General features: G+C 39.1%; 1 non-coding gene and 1 pseudogene across 1 annotated transcript; both read left to right on the top strand.

Moving 5' to 3' along the window:
- The first annotated feature begins 2,263 nt into the window (after positions 1-2,263).
- On the top strand, positions 2,264-6,830 carry LOC116900964 (annotated as a pseudogene).
- A 13,142-nt stretch (positions 6,831-19,972) lies between these two features.
- Positions 19,973-20,104, top strand: LOC116902570. The gene has a single exon (XR_004388166.1). It is a non-coding gene; the product is annotated as a small nucleolar RNA SNORA17 (small nucleolar RNA).
- Positions 20,105-20,976: the final 872 nt, after the last annotated feature.

Raw genomic sequence — 20,976 nt, 5'->3', positions numbered from 1 at the left:
AAAAATAGACAATGGACAAAAGAAAGCATCTTTAATAAGCGTGGGCTGGTTTAACTGGCAGTCTGTTTGCAGAAAAATGAAAATAGATCCATATTTGTTCCTTGCACAAACTTCCAAGAATCCAAGTGGATCAAGGACCTCAACATAAAACCAGATACATTCAATCTAATAGAGAAATCGAGAACTTGTGCTTGAACGCTCATGGGCATGGGGAAATTTCCTAAACAGAACTTTAATGGCTCAAGGCTCTAAGATCAGAATTGATAAATGGGACCTCCATGACACTGAAAATCTTCTAGCAAGGCAAAGGACATACTCATCACGACAAACTTGAAACCTACAGATTGGGAAAAAAAACTGCCTAACCCCCATCCGATGAAAGACTAACATCAAAATATATACAAACTCAAGAAGCTAACCACCAAATACCGTAGCCAATGATAAATTTATGGAACTAAACAGAATTCACAAAAGTAGAATCTCAAATAGCAGAGTAACGCCAAAAATGTTCAAAGTCCTTAGTGATCAGAAATGCCGATCAAAATTACCCTGAGATTCCACATACATGAATCAGAACATTCTTTAACCTTTCAGTCTAATATACCTTTCAATATAGTTTCTTCCCATAAACTTTATGTAAATTGCCCACACTTTACCTAGTTCATTCCAAGAGTCATTGTTGTTCTTATTTCTTTGGAGAGACTTGGCAAGGCCATGATTTCAAGAAATTTTCATAATGAAAGCCAGAAACTGCATATTAATCACACATGATACTGAACAAATATTGTCATTGTTCACTTTTATTTTGAATTTTCATATTCTTTAGAAGGAAAGTAAGAGGTAATTTTGATGAAATAAGTGGAAGGAAATGAGATGTTAATAACCTAACCCATGTCCTGGAGAGATGGTTCTGTGGTTAAGTACACTGGCTCCTCTTCCAGAGGTTCTAATCTTACATGGAGACAGAACACTCATATATATAAAGTATAAACAAGTTAGTAAATAAACTAATGAGTATTTCTTTAAGTAAATGAATAAAATTTAAAATTCTGAGCCTAAAGAGATGAGTTAAATACTTGGAATAAACTTTATTTTGAAGAAAAGTATTTCATTGATATAATTTAATGGTCTAGGAATCTGTGAATTTTTAGAATTTGCAACAAATTCATTTAATTGACATATGAATCCAATCCACTGAGTTCTTACAAATGCTTTTTACATGAAAATATATTACAATGCCCTAGAGTTGGATATTAAATCACTTACTTACAACAAGTCAAGTTGAATTTCTTTAAGTCTGTTTTTCTGACCTTTGAAGACTGTATAGAAATGTGAATGGGGAAAAAATGTTCTTATTCGCCAGCTCTAACAAAGACATTTCTATACACAGCTTCCTGTTCTCCTTTCCAGGTCTAATCCATAGGGGGAAAGTCAATTACATTGTTCCTGTAAATTTTAAAATTAAAGTACATATAAGAAGAAATGTAGATATAACCTTAAAAGAGGAAGAAATATGATGCATTGATAGATTTTCACAACCAATATAGTACTAATCAAATGTGTATTTTCATGATTTTAATTCTAAGAAGTATTTTTATTCATCACCAATTTTATATTTAGAATTATGACATAGAGTAGGGGCAAGCAAGTTTCTCAGTGTTTTCAGGTGTCAGCATGCTACTCTTATAATTTTTGTAAGAAAAAATCTGCAGAAGAAATTTTAGCATTATATTTCAGTATTATGGTTATTTTGAACATAAGCATATTGAATAAAGTAAACGATTGAGAATTGCTCATTATAATGCAGAGTAAAAAGCAAAATAGTAACATTCACAATGTAGATAGAGAAGAGAATGATCAAGTGAATAAATAAAAACCAATATTAATTGGGCAAATTATTTCATTACGCTAACATCACACTAAGCACAATGCATATTATAGTAGCTTTACTAATGAAATCTTGTCCTCCTGTGAATGCACTAAGTCATCTAGGAGTAAATGGGAAAGGACAGTGTATTGGGGTCTATTGACAGGAATGAATGTCAGGTTTATGTTTGGGAACATCAGGTGTTACTGCTAATGTCATGAAAATAAAGGAGTGAGAAAACATGATTTGGTTGTCATTACACTGAGCTACACAAACTCACAGTCATAATCATGTAGATATAATTTTCAAATGTTTAACATATGTTAACGCTGTTAACTTTTGTACTTTAATATTGGCTCATCAGCAGAAGAAACTGTTTATTTACAAGAAGAGAAAATGGAGCAAAGGAAATTAATCTGTTTTCAGGCTCGTAAGTGGTTCAAATTCAACATGGTATTCTTCACATTTCCTGGGTGTATATATCAGTTGCAAGATCATCCCACTTTACAAGAAAAGTAAAACCCTCTTTCTAATAGCATCACTTGGCTATACACCTTGTTACAGAGCCACAGGAATATATGCTAACTCCTAAGTTCCTATTTGGGGAACCTCCATTCTGTTCTCATATGAGTTGTACTAAGTCAGCATCATTACTGAAATGTCTTAGAGTGATTTTCGAAATCTCCACATCTGCAAAAGAATATTTTTCATAATTTTCTGGCTCATGGAGCTGAGACATATTGCATATATTTTTGGTACTAAACTGTTTTTCAAACTGCCTTGAATGTGGAGTTGTTCTCTGGGCAAAGAAAAGTAATTAAAGAATCACAGGTATTGAAAAAGCTTTAAATTTTCCCCAGAGGTGGAAACAGCATACTACTTGAACAATATGACAGTCCCTTGTTATGGTTTTCAATTAGAATCCTCAATTCTACTTGATTCTTTCTGGTTTTGTACTTAGACCTGTCGGACAGAATAAAAAGTAACTGCAAAGTGAGCGACAATATAGAAACTACAGAGTTTATTCTTCTGGGATTATTAGATGAGCCTAAGCTCCAGGTTGTGATCTTCATCTTTCACTTCATCACCTACAAACTCAGCATCACAGGGAACCTGACCATCATCTCTCTCACACTGCTGGATTCTCACCTCCAGACCCCCATGTATTTCTTTCTCAGGAATTTCTCTGTTTTAGAAATATCCTTCACAACTGCCACCATACCAAAATTCATGGGTGCCATTATCTCAGGGGATAAAACCATTTCCTTTAACAACTGCATAACACAGTTATATTTTCTTATTCTATTTGAAGAAATTGAATTTTACCTTCTAGCTGCCATGTCCTGTGACTGTAACATTGCTATCTGCAAGCCCCTGCATTACCTGACCATCATGAGTCAGAAGGTCTGATAATGCTGGTGTTTGCTTGCTGGCTGGTTTCTTTCCCAGTCATCTTCCCCGCACTCATGTTGGTCCTACAGTTTGATTATAGTGGGCCCAATATCATTGATCACTATGCCTGTGATTATTTTTCCCTGCTTCAACTTTCCTGTTCAGATACAAGGTTCCTTGAGAGGATGGGGTTTTCTTGTGCTTTATCCATATGTTCACATTGGTATTAATATTTCTGTCCTACACATACATCATCAAAACAATTGTGAAGATTCCTTCTGCTAGTAAGAGGTCAAAGACCTTTTCCATATGTCCTTCCCACATGGTTGTCATCTCCATCTCTTATGGAAGCTGCATTTTTATGTAATTAAACCCTCAGCTGTATATGGAGCATCATTGACCAAGGGAGTTGCCATACTAAATACCTCAGTAGCCCACATGCTTAACCCCTTCATTTATAGCCTGAGGAATGAGCAAGTCAGGCAAGCTTTTATGAACATGGCAAGGAAGATGGTGTTTTTCGCAAGTACATGAAATGATGTAGCCTGTGGATGAAGGTATATTGAAGACTAAGTAAAATAATAAAGTATAAGATTTCAGTGGTCTACTTATATCTCTCCATCCTTGATCATTTGTTTTTCCTAACAGTTTATTAACTATTTATGTAATTTTCACTTGCATAATTAAGTTCCTTTCCTAAATATTTATAACACATTTTCTAAGATAAGAATACAGAATTTTTAAGGTTTATTGATTTTACAGGTATCAGTTACATTAAATAACTGATGCATTATCACTTATATTATTGTTTCAGAAAAGGGGGATATGTTTATAAACATTTATATATTATTCTGTACACATTAGAAATGCTACTTTGTAGTTCCTGAAACTTTTTATTTTTTTAAGTAAGTATATCACTTTCTCTCTTCCCTTTGTTCCCTTCGAATTCAACCTTCTCACTGTCTCTCAAATTTATGTCATTTTTATTTATACTATGAACACATACTCCTAAACACATAATAACGACATGTGTAGTGTATATAAAATCACGTCTATTTTCTTTCTCAAGAATACCACTGTGATATATATATATATATATAGATAGATAGATATAGATATAGATATAGATATAGATATAGATATAGATATAGATATAGATATAGATATATGAATATACAAGACAAGACATTAAGTATTATATTTATTCTAAATATGTACATATATAGATATATATACATATATGTATATTTCATATTATACTTTCAAAGGATTTGAACTATGCTATGTATTTAATTTATAACATTTCTAAATATTTAAATCAGTGATTTGTTTAAGAATACAGGGCTTCCAGAAGGCATAAGTTTAGTTCCCACTACCCATGTTAGGTGGCTCACAATCACCAAAATACTAGTTCCAAAGATATCCAACTACTCTCTCTTCTATGGCACCCTGAACTCATGCACACATAAACACAGAGAGACTGAAACACATGAATGTAATTAAAAATAATAAAATATATTTTAAATATCTGCAAAAAATCCATGTGAATAACGTGATAATTACAGTTTTACATAACTAAAAGCTTTGTTTGCTGAAAGGTTTATTTTCCAATGGAGTTGCTATCAAGGACTGAATAGATCTTGAGATATATCTTGGAAATGGATTGATCTAGTAAAGGTTTCTGGATCATGTGAGTAATTTACCAAGACCAAATATGTTACCAGGAATCATGAAATCCCTCTTGCAGGCTCTTCATCTTCTTTCCATAAAAATATATGAGAGAAGTTGTAAACATAAAGATCTTTAAAAGAATAGCACAGGAGGCTGTAAACTTGGTAGCTGCCAGGAGCATGGAGTTAGATAGGGGGGGGGGGATTTTCATAATTATAAATTTATTTTGGTAGAAGTCTTCCACATATGTTTTCTATTGTAGTAAGGAATAGTAGAAAGTTCAATTTTAGTTTATTTCATGGCTGGCATCAAGCACATGTCTCTAGACTCAGAGATTTTGCAATAACATTTTGTATGGGTAACTAAATTTGAATGCTTTGGATCATTTTGCAGTTCAAGGACTCTATAAAACTTTCCTTATATAATCTCAACATAAAGAGGCTGATCTGCTGTGGGACAGCACTGCTTGTGCCTAACTGGACCCTCTGACATACATTAGTAATGAAGAAATGCCCCACAGAAATATGTGTAGGCCAATTTGATATAGTTGATTCCTCAGTTAGAATCTCTCTTCCAGGGTATATCTATGTTTGTGTCAACTTTAAAAAAATCTACCCAACACAGTGTTTTACATTTCTGGTTTTATAGTTTGCTTTTTGTTTTGTTTTGTTTTTGATACAGAGTGTCTCTACATAGCCCTGGCTCTCCTGGAACTTGCAAACTGGCCTCACACCTGTTGGGGGCAATGATTGGGATGTGGAATGTATAAATAAATAAATGAAAAGAAAAGACATGAGGACTGAAAATTAGGTTATAAATGAAGCCGAAGATAGAAATAAAGACCTCTTCCTAAGACAAAAAATAACATTTCGAGATTCACTAAGAAACATGTGATTAAAACATACTATATTGTAATCTCGAAGAATGAATGAAAAACATATTCATTAAGGGAGCACTCATCTATTGCTGGTGGGAGTGCAACCTGTACATCTATATGGAAATCAGAATGACAGTTAGTCAAAAATCTGGGTATCAACCTACCTAAAATACATTGGCACAACCCTTGGGCATATACCTAAAGATTTCCTCACCTTATCACAACGACCTTTGCTGCTCTATTTATAATAGCCAGAAACTGGTAACAATCTAGATGTACCTCAACTGAAGAATGGACAAAAAATATGTAGTGCATTTTCACAATGGAGTATTATTCAACTGTTCTAAAAAGAATGCTATCATTAAGGGCAAATATAAATGGAAATAAAAATAATCCTAAATTGTAGAGGGCTGCAATAACTTTCGCCACCACAAGATGGCGCTGGTTTCCTCTGCGCCCAACATGGAAAGCCGGGATAGCTTTCGCCATTACAAGATGGCGCTGGCCTCCGCCGCGTCAGCCGACTTCCTTTCAGGAAGTTAAATGTGTGCGCATATGCAAGAGTGCCTTTGTGCCAGGTCTTTGCCCACTCCGGGGTGTGCCTAATGAGATCATGGGTAAGCGACCAATCAGGTGTGGATGCGCCGTGCTAGGGTGTATATAAGCCACGCCATGCTGGCGCCCTGGCGCCCTCTCTTTAAGATTCAATAAACATTTTAGCTGCAGTAGGATTCGTGTGTCCCCGCGTGTTCTTGCTGGTGAGATAGCGCGGGACATCTGGTGCTGAGAACCCGGGATAGAAATGCCACACCATCACCAGGTGCCGAGAGAGAGAGAGGTCCTCCGTCCGCGGAGAGAATCCAAAAGCTGCAGGACGCGGGTAAGGCTCTGAGAGATATGCTTAGTCTTGATCTGTTCCACTTCACTCCCCCGCTAGAAGATGCGGCAGAAGTTTTTGTTATCGTTTTAGCAGCCTTCATGCTTTCTCTATTGGTTTTTGAATTTTTGGCTGCTGCCAGATAGCGTCAGAGGTCGTATGGGAGCCGCCCAGCTGTAATAGCAGGGCAGAGAGTGCTAGGGGAGGTACAAGATGGCATGTCAGAAACAGATTGGGATAAAAAAATTAAAGAGCTCAAGGAGAAAAGATAAATATAAACAGACAGGCCCTTCCAAGGACTTCAGATCTGAGGAAGCGAGAGGTTGGGGAAAAAACGCCCCGGGAGAGATGAAACAGAGAAAGGAGAAAAAAGTCTTGAAAAGGAGAAGTCTTTATCCGGTAAAGGAATTAAAGGCTTCAGAGCTTGATAGCTCAGAGACAGACGAGCTTGGCTCCTCTGAGGAAGAGGATTTAGAAGATGAGGCAGCTCGCTATGAAGAAGAGCTTCACAGAGTCATACTGATCAGATTTGATAGAGGTAGACCGCCTGAAAATTTATTCAGGAGAATCAAACAAAAGGACATCTCAACGCCCATGCACAGCTTGATGGAGTTAATGTAATTGGGTTGTGAGTAAAAATATTCAGGACTGTGTTTCACTTCCATACCATTTGTGAATGTCCCGTAATATATCTCAGTATCTTACAGGAATTTGGTTTCAACACATTGATGGACTAGTCCAGGAATTGAGACAATCCATCGTCCATATCAACTCCACTCGAGTGGATGGTCACCGTGGAAGTGGTGGGAAAGGGGAAATCCTACCTCTCTGCTGACACCATCTGGTTTTTTCCCTCTTTGTCTATTGTCTGTCCTTGGTGCACCAAGCTGTCCATGTATGTCAGTTTATGTCTGTGGCTTTTTGTTTCTGTTGCTTAAATGTTTTATGTTTCATGTTCAAAAGAGAAAATGGTAAAAACTTTATCTGCCAGTCGTTCATATCTTGATTTTGTTTTAACTCGTTTCAAAAAAGGAACAAATGAATAAAAAACAGTTTCAATCAGGCCTTTAGAGCCCTCTATCTGTAGCCAGGAGTCTAGGTCAGCTGGAGAAGCTGCCCGGGGATGAGCGTCTGCATGAGCTGATTATTTGACTCAACAGGTGGCAAGGTGTTTCTCTTAAAATCATAGCTAAAAAGGTAAAAATAGTGCTTGGTCTAAATATTAAAGATATGTGTAGCCACTTCAATTTTGTTTCTCATTGGTTTCAAATGTATAAATATGCTCTACATGCCTTGGTTATGGACTATTGGCTTTTAAGTTATTGGATATGGTTTAAAAAGTATAATATTGTTAACAGAACGTTGACATAAAGCTGGTAATTTGGATGAAGTCATTCTAGACAACATGTGGCATGAGCCAACCTAGGGAATCAGGTCTAAATTGAGGTAATATTTTTATGGAATTTTTATTCTAGAAACCAGGCTTCTAAAAGAATTTAGGACAATGTCTCTTTGTTGAGGTACTGGAGACTACACCATCATGTGTTCATATGTAGGAATTGGCAGTCAAACTTTGTAACATGAAGGATAGACTCGGTGTTTTAGAGACTGGATTTTGGAGACTAGATTGTTGGAGGTTGAGTTTTGCTTTCCAAAATTGTGGTTTGCCCTGAAGCTATCTGTATTTTGATGCTAATTCCACTGCCCCAAGAACAGCTGCCTAGTCAGTACTCAGAACTCAGGTGACTTTCCAAAGTTGTGGCTGTGTTCTGGTGTTACAAGGAGAACTGAAAGATTGTGATTAAGGATTGCCAGTGTTGCACTGACTAACTCAAACTTATTTGTAATTAAGAAAAATCAAACAGGTAGAGAATGTTACAGGATTTACAAAGGATTGATGAGGTTTTGGAACTTGTGAGAACACTACAGCCAGTTTGTTTACTCCAACTGCCATTTCAAGATAGATTTAGAGGATTGTTTTTGAGTTTTCATTTCGTGAGCTTGCTTATAATTTTAGAGAGCCCATAAAGTGATATCATTAGGAATGGCTAACAGCCTTATATTATGTAATTTTGTTGCTTCTTCAATGTAAAAAGTTAGAACTTTGAATCTTTCAGTGTGTATGGAAATTTTTACTACAGACCTCTGCTCTCAAAATGAGCTTTAATATTTGGGGAGTAGCTGTTACACTACTCCAGAAAAGAATATTTAAAACTAATTTTAAGCTTCTAAGGATATGTTAATTGGCTAAGTACCTCATCTTGCCAGAGGACTTAGGTCTTTGTTATCCACATTGGAGATAAAGCTTCAGTTGTGTTAATACAAAATTGTAGGCTAGAGTCATGAAAGTATTTTAAAAAGAAACCTGGTAAAACATACCTTATTCCAAACAACAATTAAATTGGTTATTACAAAATACTGATATTCGGCCTATTACTTATACAAATTTTTCAGGCAAATTGATAATTTTACTCTTTACATGCTTTTGTACTTCCTGTATATTTGTGCATACAACCCATAGAAAATGCGCTTACTGTATTTATAAGTGGTTCATCTAATGAAAAGGCTACATGTATGATTGGATCACTTGTTTATTCTCGAGTTTCTGCTGCTTCAGCACAGATTATTAAATTCTGTGCTTTAGCTACTGTTTTAAAAATCAAGCTTTCAATTCATATACTGATAGTCAATGTGTGGCTTGTGGTTTACAATTGATTTCAATTACTTAATGCTTTACTAGAGACAAGGTTTCTACATGAAATCAGTGAGTGATGATTTCAGTGTGAATTGTCTGACAACTCACTGTTCTTTCAGTGCTCTGGCTCAGACAACTAACAAAACCATAGACCCAGCTCTTTAAAATGGAATTTTTTAATGGAGTTGATATGAAAAGAGGAAGACTCCATTTGCTTACTTTCAATTCCCAGCCTCATCCTGCCAGCTCAGAGATTTCTAGTAAGACTGAAATTGGACAATATTTACAGGATTTGACATTTCTAATTAATGCTTATGTTTAGGTAAATAAAATTTGTGAGGTGCTAGAGAAATGGCTTAGTGGTTAAGAACACTAAGTACTGTTCCTTTATAGGACATTTAAGAACTCAAACTAGAATGCCTGGACCCCTTAACGAGGGAAGACAATGATACTAGACAGTTTATATCTTAATAAATAAAAAGGGGGAGTTATATCCCTGAATGCTATGTATGCTATACAATTATTTAATAATACTCCTTTTATTTCAATTTTAAAATTTGGATGCCAAGGAACCCTTGAGTGTTTATGGCACCCTACAACTAGGCATACTTCTGCCTAGGTGAAATAGAAAGATCCACATATTGACATGATCCTGTCCAGATATTTTATATGGGGAAGAGGGAATGTTTGTGTTTTTTCTACAGGATGCTACAAGAGTATGCCAGCTGCCTGAGTGGCTGGTGAGACTTGCTGATCCTGGTAGCATGAAGATTCAACTCTCCTGGTTCGGGTCCCTGGAGTCATTCCTCTGCTCTGAGAGGAAGATGGAAGATTCCCCCTCATCTTTTGTCATCACAGAGATTTTGGCGTTGCTGCAGTCAGTGTTACCGCTGCGTGTGTCCCGTCCCACTGTGGCCTGCTCTCTGACCCTCTGTGCACTGCTGCTTCCTGGAGAAGACTGGACTCCAGCTGTTACTCCTGTCCCCCTCATTTCCCTGGTGACTCTTGCTGCCTTGACTGGTGTTGTCATCTTGCAGTCGGTAGCTTCACAGGAATGCCACCTGCGTGAAGCTGCTGTGGACTGGGGAACTCTGTCCTGGTTATGCAGATCTCAGACATGGTTCCATTGCCTGCTGGTTGTTCCAGAGAAGAATGGCTGATCCTGAACTGTCCTGGGAAAGACCTTGCTATTTTCGCTGCTATTGTAGCAGCCATTTACTGCTACAACCATTGTGTCTACAGTGTCTGGTGTTACCCTCCCCCAATCTATTGTTAGACAAACACAGTGGGTGAACTTTCTGGAGTAGTTGCTAACAATTGGGAATTCTAAATTTTATTATAGGAGCGGCTTGACTACGGCCCTTGGTGGTAACAGCTGAGGAGAACCAGATGATGTGCCCACTACTTATCGGGGGTGGCTCTGTTTGGTATAGCCCTATGCTGTGGATTAGTGTTCATGCTATGGTTGGTTTGCAAACTCAGATCTCAACAGAAACGTGACAAGGTCGTTATCACTCAAGCACTTGTGGCCATTGAACAAGGGGCCTCCCCTAGAATTTGGTTATCTATGCTCAAGAATTAGTCAATATCTGAGTTCTCTGCTCTTACACTGGGATGAGAGAGACTCAATGATTCTTTGATCAGCCCTTCTACATCGCTGAGGTTTCCTCATTGCACACGATAGGGTGATTATGATTTCCCCACTAACTCATTTTCTGGCTGGCTTCTTTTATAGAGTTCGCCCTAGGTCATTTAACAGTTACTGTCACACAGCACTGCGGTATCCAGAGACAGGCAACTTTCCTCATGCACAGACCAATCTAAGACACGGGGCCCGGTGGCGATAGGGTTACCCTTCGACGGATAAGGCTGTGACATAGAGGAACGACCTGAGACAGGAGCCGCAGCAGATGGACGTAACTGCAAGGACCTAGACCAGCCTAGACAATAATTTATTGTTATTAATAAAACAATAAGGGGGAGATGTAGAGGGCCGCAATAACATTTGCCACCACAAGATGGCGCTGGCTTCCGCTGCACCCAACGTGGAAAGCCGGGATAGCTTTCACCATTACAAGATGGCGCTGGCCTCCGCCGCGCCACCCGACTTCCTTTCAGGAAGTTAACTGTGTGCGCATGTGCAAGAGTGCCTTCGTGCCAGGTCTTTGCCCACTCCGGGGCATGCCTAATGAGATCATGGGTAAGCGACCAATCAGGTGTGGATGCGCCGCGCTAGGGTGTATATAAGCCGCGCCATGCTGGCGCCCTGGCGCCCTCTCTTTAAGATTCAATAAACGTTTTAGCTGCAATAGGATTCGTGTGTCCCCGCATGTTCTTGCTGGCGAGATAGCGTGGGACACTAAGTGAGATAACACAGAAGTAGACAGATAAATATTTATCTATATGCGGCTATTAGATGTTAAAAAAATGTTAACTACAATCTGTAGACCCTGAATGCCTAGGTACAGAGGAGGGAAATGGGGACCCTTTAAATGAACAGATCTTCCACAGAGGGGAAATTGGATAGATTTCATGTCTTTAACGACAGATGGAAGGATGGGAACAGGAGGATCAGGTGGGAAAGTGGAGGGGAGTTTGGGGTTAGGGAGGTCATACATGGAGGAATAGAAATGAAAAGCATTTGAGGGGTGGAAAGAAAATCTAGAACAGTGAAAACTTCCTAAAATATATGAAGGGGAACTTAATGACATTCTCAAATAATGAGAGAAGATAGAACCCTATCTTGAGGTTTGATCTGCTGCTATGTATTTTATGCTAACTTCTATAACCAAAGGTGTAATGAGTTCTCATATTTAGAAGCTTCTGTTGTGTAAACCTTGTTCCTTGATTTAGAAGTATTGGAAATAAAATTGGCTAAAGTATTTACTGGAGGACTTAGAGGTACATGAGTTTGGAGTGACCAGATACATTCAATCTTAAAGAAGAGAAAGTGGAAAATAGCCTTGAATGCATGGCAAAGGGGAAAATATCCTGAACAGATTACCAATGGATCAGGCTCTAAAATCAACAATTGATAAATGGGAGACTTATTCAGCAAAGCCTTTGTAAGGAAAGGGCACTATCAATAAAACAAAATGGTAACCTATAGATAGAGAAGAGATATTCATTAACCCTAAAGCCAATAGAGGACTAATATCCAAAATACATAAAGAATCCCAGAAGTTAGACTCCAAAACAATCCCCAAATAACTCAATAAAAATTGGTTTACAGAACTAAACAGAGAATTCTCAATAGAGGATTCCTGAATGGCTGAGAAGCATTTAAAGACATATTCAGCATCTTTAGTCATCATGGAAATGAAAATCAAAATGACCCTGAGATTCCACCTTATGACAATTAGAACAGGATGAGATAAAGGAACAGCACATGCTGGCAAAGATGTGGAGAAAGGAGAAAACTCCATAGCTTGTGGGATTGCACTCTGGGACAACCACTCTGGAAATCAATCTGATGGTTCCTCCAAAAAAATGGAAATAGTTCTATCTGAAGATCCAGTTATATCACTCCTAGGCATATACCCAAGATGTTTTGCCATACCACAAGGACATGTGCCCCACTATGTTCATAGCAGCCTTATTTTTGATAGCCTGAATCTAGAAACAACCCCAAATATCATTCAACTGAAGAATGCATACAGAAAATGTGGTTCATTTACACAGTAGAATACTATTTAGCTAGTAAAACCAAGGACGTCTTGGATTTAGCAGGCAGATACATAGAACTAGAAAATATCATCCTAAGTGAGGTAGCCCAGACCCAAAATGACATGCATGGTATATATTCAATGATAAGAAGATATTAGCCTGAAAGTAAAGAATAACCATGGTCCACACCACAGATTTTAAGAAGTTTAACAAGAAGGAAGGCCCAAGTTAGCATTCTTCAATTTAACTTAGGAAGAAAAAGATAACCATGAGAGGCTGACATAGGGAGGAACTTTGGTGGGAGAGGAGAGGGTAGGATAAAAGGGGGCAGGATCAGGTATGAGTGATGAAAGGAGTGAAGCCCAGAGGACTAGGAGAGTGAATGGAAACTGTGTTTAGATATTCAGAGCTTATTGTATTATGATATTCAAGCTCCAGTGGTCCACCATTGGCCTCAATGTTATTAACTGTTTTTATACTATCCTTTAGCCATCTGAGTTTTGTGGTTATTATAGGTTTAGATGCTGATTTCTGAGTGTTGGGTGAGTGTTTTAGGATGCTTTTCCCTTGGTATCTGCTTCTTTTCTATCTACTGCACTGAATGACCTGGAGTTCTGGTGATTAGCTAGTCTTCAGGTACATTAGGGTATCTCTCCTGGGGTTTTTTGACCTCTGGGATTTGGGGCACTACTCTTGCTTCTGGGATTTCTAGTACCAGTGTTGCCTGCGGTCCTTGGTGATGACTCACCTACAGGGAAGAAAGGTGGATTGTGGGCTGGAAAATGTGGTCCAGGGGATTAAGACGGGCTTATCCAGTGTCCCTGGGACTGGGAGGCCCTCTGGAAAGCAGGCAGAGTTGTGGAGCAGAAAATGAGGTACAGGGTATGGCATACGGTTTACTGCTGTTAGTGGTACTTTTAGGGAAATTGGCAGACAAGGACATATTGGGAATGGAGGGGTTATCTAGTATCTTTGAGTTTAGCAGGCTTCTGAGAAAGCAGGTAGAAGTGTGGAGCAGAAAATTGAGCACAGGTATGGGATGTTTGAGCAATGCACACATACAAACATAAGTATAAATTTAAAACACGATTTCTGAAAATATTCAGAATATTGATTTCTCTTGTTAAACTCTGTTAAAGCAAATTTGACTCCTAGATATTTTTTCAACATGTATGATGTGTATTATTGTCTAAAATTTTATCAATTGATTCATATATATATATATATATATGAATCAATTACATTCAGGAAAATTATGTTAATTATAGTTAAGCACTCAGAAAATTAAATAATGTAAATAGTTACTTAACACTTATACCTAAAGTTTAAATGAGTAATAGTCTATGCTGTCTCATCTCAAAAATCAACTCACTGGAGCATACATTATAAGAGTGAGTGAGCATCAGCAAACATGGCTTGGATAATACATAAAATATGTTTCTTTCAGTGATGTGGTGTTTCAATCATTTTTCAAAGTTAAATTCAGAAATTTTATTTAAAAATTTTAGCACACACTAATTGATTAACCAATACAAAATGGTAATCCTTAAGAAAGTAAATAGAGCACCAGAGGGGCAGACATGCCTGGAAAGCCAGAGGAGACTACTCTCTGCCCACATCTCTGACTCTAGAGGAAAACACCTAGAGCCATCATGGCCCCATGTGCACAGGGTCCCGAGCAAAGGCAGGGCAGGCCCTTCTGGTTGTTGCCCTCATGGAGAGCTGAAACCCAGCTCTGAGGAGTGACTCTAGGACCTAGACCAGAGGTAAGAGCAACTTTTCTGCTACTAGTCACCTGCCTGGTGGAATCAGGACACACAACAGCAAAATTCCTCTGGGACCGAGCACTTCCGGTGTCTAGCTGGGGCCGGAACCTCGCTGATCCCGGCCCACAGCTCCCTGCTCCAAAAATCCATGGGAGAGAGAGCTCATCACCCAGACAGGTGGGCACTCCTGAGACTGCAGGGCAGGAGAGAACACCACTACTGCCCACCCTTGGCCACATCCCTGGCCCAAGAGGAAACTATATAGGGCGTCTGAGAAGGAAGAGAGGGGCACTCAACACTGTGGTCCAGACACCACCCGGAAATGAAGGGAACCGGGCAAACAGCTCCCTGCATGCAAATCCCATGGCAGGGAGAGCTACACCTTCAGAGGGGCAGACACGCCCACAGGAACGCCTGAAGACCAGTAGACAGGAAAGACTACAAGCCTGAAAGCAGAACACTCTGTTCCCACAACTGGCTGAAATAGAACAAGAAAACAGGTCTACAGCACTCCTGACACACAGGATTATAGGATGGTCTAACCACTGTCAGAAATAGCAGAACAAGGTAACACCAAAGACAACATGATGGCAAGAGGCAAGCACAGGAACCCAAGCAACAGAAACCAAGACTACATGGAAACATTGGAGCTCAATTCTCCCACCAAAGCAAACACTGAATATCCAAACACACCAGAAAAGCAAGATCTAGATTTAAAATTACATTTGATCATGATGATGGAGGACTTCAAGAAAGACATAAAGAACTCCCTTAGAGAAAAGCAGGAGGGCTGGAGAGATGGCTCAGCCGTTAAAGGCTAGGCTCACAACCAAATATATGAAAAAGCAGGAAAACACAAATGAACAAGCAGAAGCCTAAAGAGAGGAAATGCAAAAATCTGGGAAAGAATTAGAGGAAAACACAATCAAAGAGGTGAAGGAATTAAAAATGGAAATAGAAGCAATAAAGAAACCACAAAGGGAGAAAACCCAGCTATACCTCTCTTGGGCATATACCCAAAAGATTCCCCAACATATAACAAAGACACATGCTCCACTATGTTTATAGCAGCCTTATTTATAATAGCCAGATGAATAGCTGGAAAGAACCCAGATGCCCTTCAACAGAGGAATGGATACAGAAAATGTGGTACATCTACACAATGGAATATTACTCAGCTATCAAAAACAATGACTTTATGAAATTCATAGGCAAATGACTGGAACTGGAAAATATCATCCTGAGTGAGGTAACCCAATCACAGAAAAACACACATGGTATGCACTCATTGATAAGTGGCTATTAGCCCAAATGCTTGAATTGCCCTAGATGCACAGAACACATGAAACTCAAGAGGGATGACCAAAATGCGAATGCTTCACTCCTTCTTTAAAAGGGGAACAATAATATCCTTGAGAGGGCATAGGGAGGCAAAATTTAAAACAGAGGCAGAAGGAACACCCATTCAGAGCCTGCCCCACATGTGGCCCATACATATACAGCCACCAAACTAGATAAGATGGATGAAGCAAAGAAGTGCAGGCCGACAGGAACCGGATGTAGATCTCTCCTGAGAGACACAGCCAGAATACAACAAATACAAAGGCGAATGCTAGCACCAAACCACTGAACTGAGAACAGGACTCCCATTGAAGGAATCAGAGAAAGGACTGGAAGAGCTTGAAGGGGCTCGAGACCCCATATGAACAACAGTGCCAACCAACCAGAGCTTCCAGGACTAAGCCATTACCCAAAGACTATACATGGACTGACTCTGGGCTCCAACCTCATAGGTAGCAATGAATGGCCTAGTAAGAGCACCAGTGGAAGGGGAAGCCCTTGGTCCTACCAAGACTGAACCCCCAGTGAATGTGATTGTTGGGGGGAGGGCGGTAGTGGGGGAGGATGGGGAGGGGAACACCCATGTAGAAGGGGAGAGAGAGGGGTTAAGGGGATGCTGGCCCAGAAACCGGGAAAGGGAATAACAATCGAAATGTAAATAAGAAATACTCAAGTTAATATAGATAAAAAAGGAAATTATTATGTTAAATAAAATAACTCAGGCTCAGAAAAAAGAAAAAAATTGTTCTCATGAATATCTTATTTTAATTTTTATAAGTTCAGATGTCTAGGCACACATATATGCATATGTATATTCATGTGATGCTGTGAATGTGCATCTATACCATATAATTAAAAAAGGTACCACAAGAGGTGAGAGAAGAGGTTTTAAAGACACAGGAGATGAAAAAATATATATGATACAAAAGAAAAAGCAGCATAATAGGTAAGGAAGGTTAGATGTTGGGGTTGTTTCTTTGTGAAGTAGAGAGGAAGATAAAAATGCAAATTATAGAAGTCAAAATATTACTATTTGCAGATGATATGATAGTATATTTAAGTGATCCCAAAAGTTCCACCAGAGAACTACTAAAGCTGACAAACAACTTCACCAAAGTGGCTGGGTATAAAATTAACTCAAACAAATCAGTAGCCTTCTTCTACTCAAAGGATAAACAGGCTGAGAAAGAAATTAGGGAAATGACGCGCTTCACAATAGTCCCTAATAACATAAAATACGTCACCGTGACTAACCAAGAAAGTGAAAGATCTGTATGATGAGAACTTCAAGTCTCTGAATAAAGAAATTGAAGAAGATCTCAGAAGATGGAAAAACCTTCCCTACTCACGGATTGGCAGGATTAATATAGGAAAAATGGTGATTTTGCCAAAAGCAATCTACAGACTCAATTCAATCCCCATTCAAAATCCAAACTCAATTCTTCAAAGAGTTAGAAAGAGCAATTTGCAAATTCATTTGGAATAACAAAAAACCCAGGAAAACAAAAATTATATGCAACAATAAAAGAACTTCTGGGGGAATAACCATCCCTGACCTCAAGCAATATTAAAGAGCAATAGTCATAAAAATTGTATGGTATTGGTACAATATGGTAGGTAGATCAATGGAATAGAATTGAAGACCCAGAAATGGACCCATACACCTATGGTCGATTATCTTTGACAAAGGCGCTAATAGCATCCAATGGTTGATAGTGTTTTCAACAAATAGAGCTGATTCAACTGGAGATCATCATGTAGACAAATGCAAATCGATCCATTATTATCACCCTGTGCAAAGCTTAAGTCCAAGTGGATCAAGGACCTCCACATCAAACCAGATACACTCAAACTAATAGAAGAAAATGTGGGAAAGAGCCTTGAATACATGGTCAGTGGGGAAATTTTCTTAAACAGAACACCAATGGCTCATGCTCTAAGATCAAGAATCAACAAATGGAACCTCATAAAACTACAAAGGTTCTGTAAGGCAAAGGACACTGTCATTAGGACAAAAAGGCAACCAACAGATTGGGAAAAGATCGTTAACAATCTTACATCTGATAGAGGGCTAGTATCCAAAATATAGAAGAACTCAAGAATTTAAATGCCAGAGAGCAAACCCTATCAAAAATGGGGTACATTGCTAAACAAAGAATTCTCAGCTGAGGAATATTGAATGGCTGATAGTACCTAAAGAAATGTTCAACATCCTTAGTCATCAAGGAAATGCAAATCAAACAACCCTGAGATTCCACCTCACACCAGTCAGAATGGCTAAGATCAAAACTCAAGTGACAGCAGATGCTGGCAAGGATGTGCAGAAAGAGGAACACTCCTCCTTTGTTGTTCAGGTTGCAACCTGGTACAACCACTGGAAATCTGTCTGGAGGTTCCTCAGAAAATTGCATATTGCACTACCTGATGACCCAGCTATACCTCTCCTGGACATACACCCATAAGATGCTCAAACATACAAGAAAAAAACATTCTCCACTATAATCAAAGCAGCCTCATTTATAATAGCCAGAAGCTGGAAAGAACCCAGATGCCCTTCAACAGAGGAATGGATACAGAAAATGTGGTACATCTAGACAACAGTGTACTACTGTTCACTGATGAGTGGATATTAGCCCAAAAGCTCAAATTGCCCAAGATAAAATCTGTAGACCACATGAAGCTCAAGAAGATGGATGACCAAAGTGCAGCTGCTTCAGTTCTTCTTAAAAGGTGGAACAAAAATATTCATAGGAGGAGATATGGAGGCAAAGTTTAGAGCAGAGTCTGATATAATGGCCATTCAGAACCTTCCCCACATGAATATACAGTCCATACATATACAGTCACATAAACTAGATCAGAGGAAGCTAAGAAGTGCATATATTCTGACAGGAGCAGAATATAGCTGTCTCCTGAGAGTCACAGCCAGAGCATGTCAAATTCAGAGGCAAAGCTTGCAGCAAATCATTGAACTGAGAATGGGATCCCTGTTGGAGAAGCTAGAGAAAGGATTGAAAGATCTGAAGGGACTTTTAACCCCATAAGAACAATAATGCCAACCTACCAGAGTTCCCAAGGACTAAACAACTACCCAAAGACTATACATGGACTGACCTGTGGCTCCAGCTGCGTATGTAGCAGTGGATAGCCTTTTGGGGTGCCAATGGAAGGAGAAGCCCTTGGTCCTGCCAAGGCTGGACCCCAGTGTAGGGGAATGTCAGGGTAAGGACATGGGGATGGTCTGAGAGGGGACAGGGGACTTATTTCCAGGAAACTGGGTAAGGGAATAACATTTGAAATATATATGAAAAAAAGAATATACAACAACAAAACAGAAACAAAAATGCAAATTATGTATGAAAATACCATAGTGAAACCAATTACTAGTGTTCTAATTTTAAAAATGAAGCATCAAATAGAATATGTTAGCTAAAAATTAAAATTCAAACTAACACATATTTATGAGATATAAGTGTATATACAATACTACATAGTAATATAAAGACACATAGAGAATGGTCATTTAATTCCCATTTGTCTCCTATTCTCCTTACATTTTAAATTAGCCAATTTAATGCCCTGTAATATGTCCTATGTGACACTTTGTCTATATTTTTACTAATATATTAGAGATATAGAGATAGAGATATGTCAGTAGATGATAGATGACTGATAGATGAATAGACACATATATGTATATACATATATACCAAATTTTATTTTAAATATATATAATATGTATATATAATACAAGTGTGTGTATAATTCTCACACAGTAAGAGTTTAGCATATTATATGTTTAACTTTTTTGTATTTTCTGCCTGCCCCTATAAGTATTGCAGGTGTGGCTACTGTGTCGCATGTGCATCAGTAGGTGGCAGAGAAGAGAGAGGCTACTTCTACACTCAGTGTTCTGGTCTATGAACATCTAAATGATTAATAGCCTAACTTTCCCTGAAAATAAGTGATCCTGAGACAACTACTAACCCAACACTAAGGGGCTCAAGAGGGCTAGCCTAAGTTGACCCCAAGGCAGGCCCCATAGCTCCCAGTACCAGGAACAAGCTGAAGACTAGAAGAATGTCATCTGAGACTGAGAGCTCCAGATGGGAGTGAGCCCAAGACAGAAGATGCTTGCATGGCATCGCTTGGACAGGCCAGGAGAGGAGCAAGATTAAGATGACAACCAGACTGGCACCATGGGGCCTGGGCAGAAGGCTAGCATGAGACAGACCACCAGTTGACCACTATGAAGGCTGGGATACAGATGGGGTACAGACCATGCCCAAGATGATCCCTGCTGGGTGCCATAATGAATAAAGCTCAAGCAGTGCACAGTGCTCCTGAGACCACTCCTGAGATGACCCCAGACACTCAGAGACCCCGGGCACCACTAAGAGGATCAAGACAGTGATGAAGAAATGGAAAGAAAGAGAAACAGAAGGGTTGGGAGCACTGTAAAGACAAGTAGAACAAGAGACTGGAGGGTAGTAGAGCAACCTGATGTTAATAGACAGTTATACCACCTGGGACCATGGTGGGGTCCTGTTCTGTGCTGCTATGAGGGGCCACATCTGGGCTAATGGCCCTACAGCAGCAGGGTTCTGTTATTACCAAAGGTCAGGTGGATGTACCTGGTCTGGGCTGCCACCTAGGGACATGTCAATGTCTGGGGACGTAACTGTTCACAACTGTCACCTGGGTATCAAGGGAGAGTTGGCCCTGCCCCTAGCACACTGCAGTACTCAGAAGAGCTCCAGAGAGCACATTTCAGGAATTGCTAGTGAGCCAGCCTCTGAGGAAATGAGTGTGGGAAAGCTGGTC

This window comes from Rattus rattus, chromosome 5, assembly GCF_011064425.1.
Source record: "Rattus rattus isolate New Zealand chromosome 5, Rrattus_CSIRO_v1, whole genome shotgun sequence".
Classification (NCBI taxonomy): Eukaryota; Metazoa; Chordata; class Mammalia; order Rodentia; family Muridae; genus Rattus; species Rattus rattus.
The sequence above is the reverse complement of the archived record's forward strand: the minus strand, read 5'-3'. Positions and strand labels throughout refer to the sequence as shown.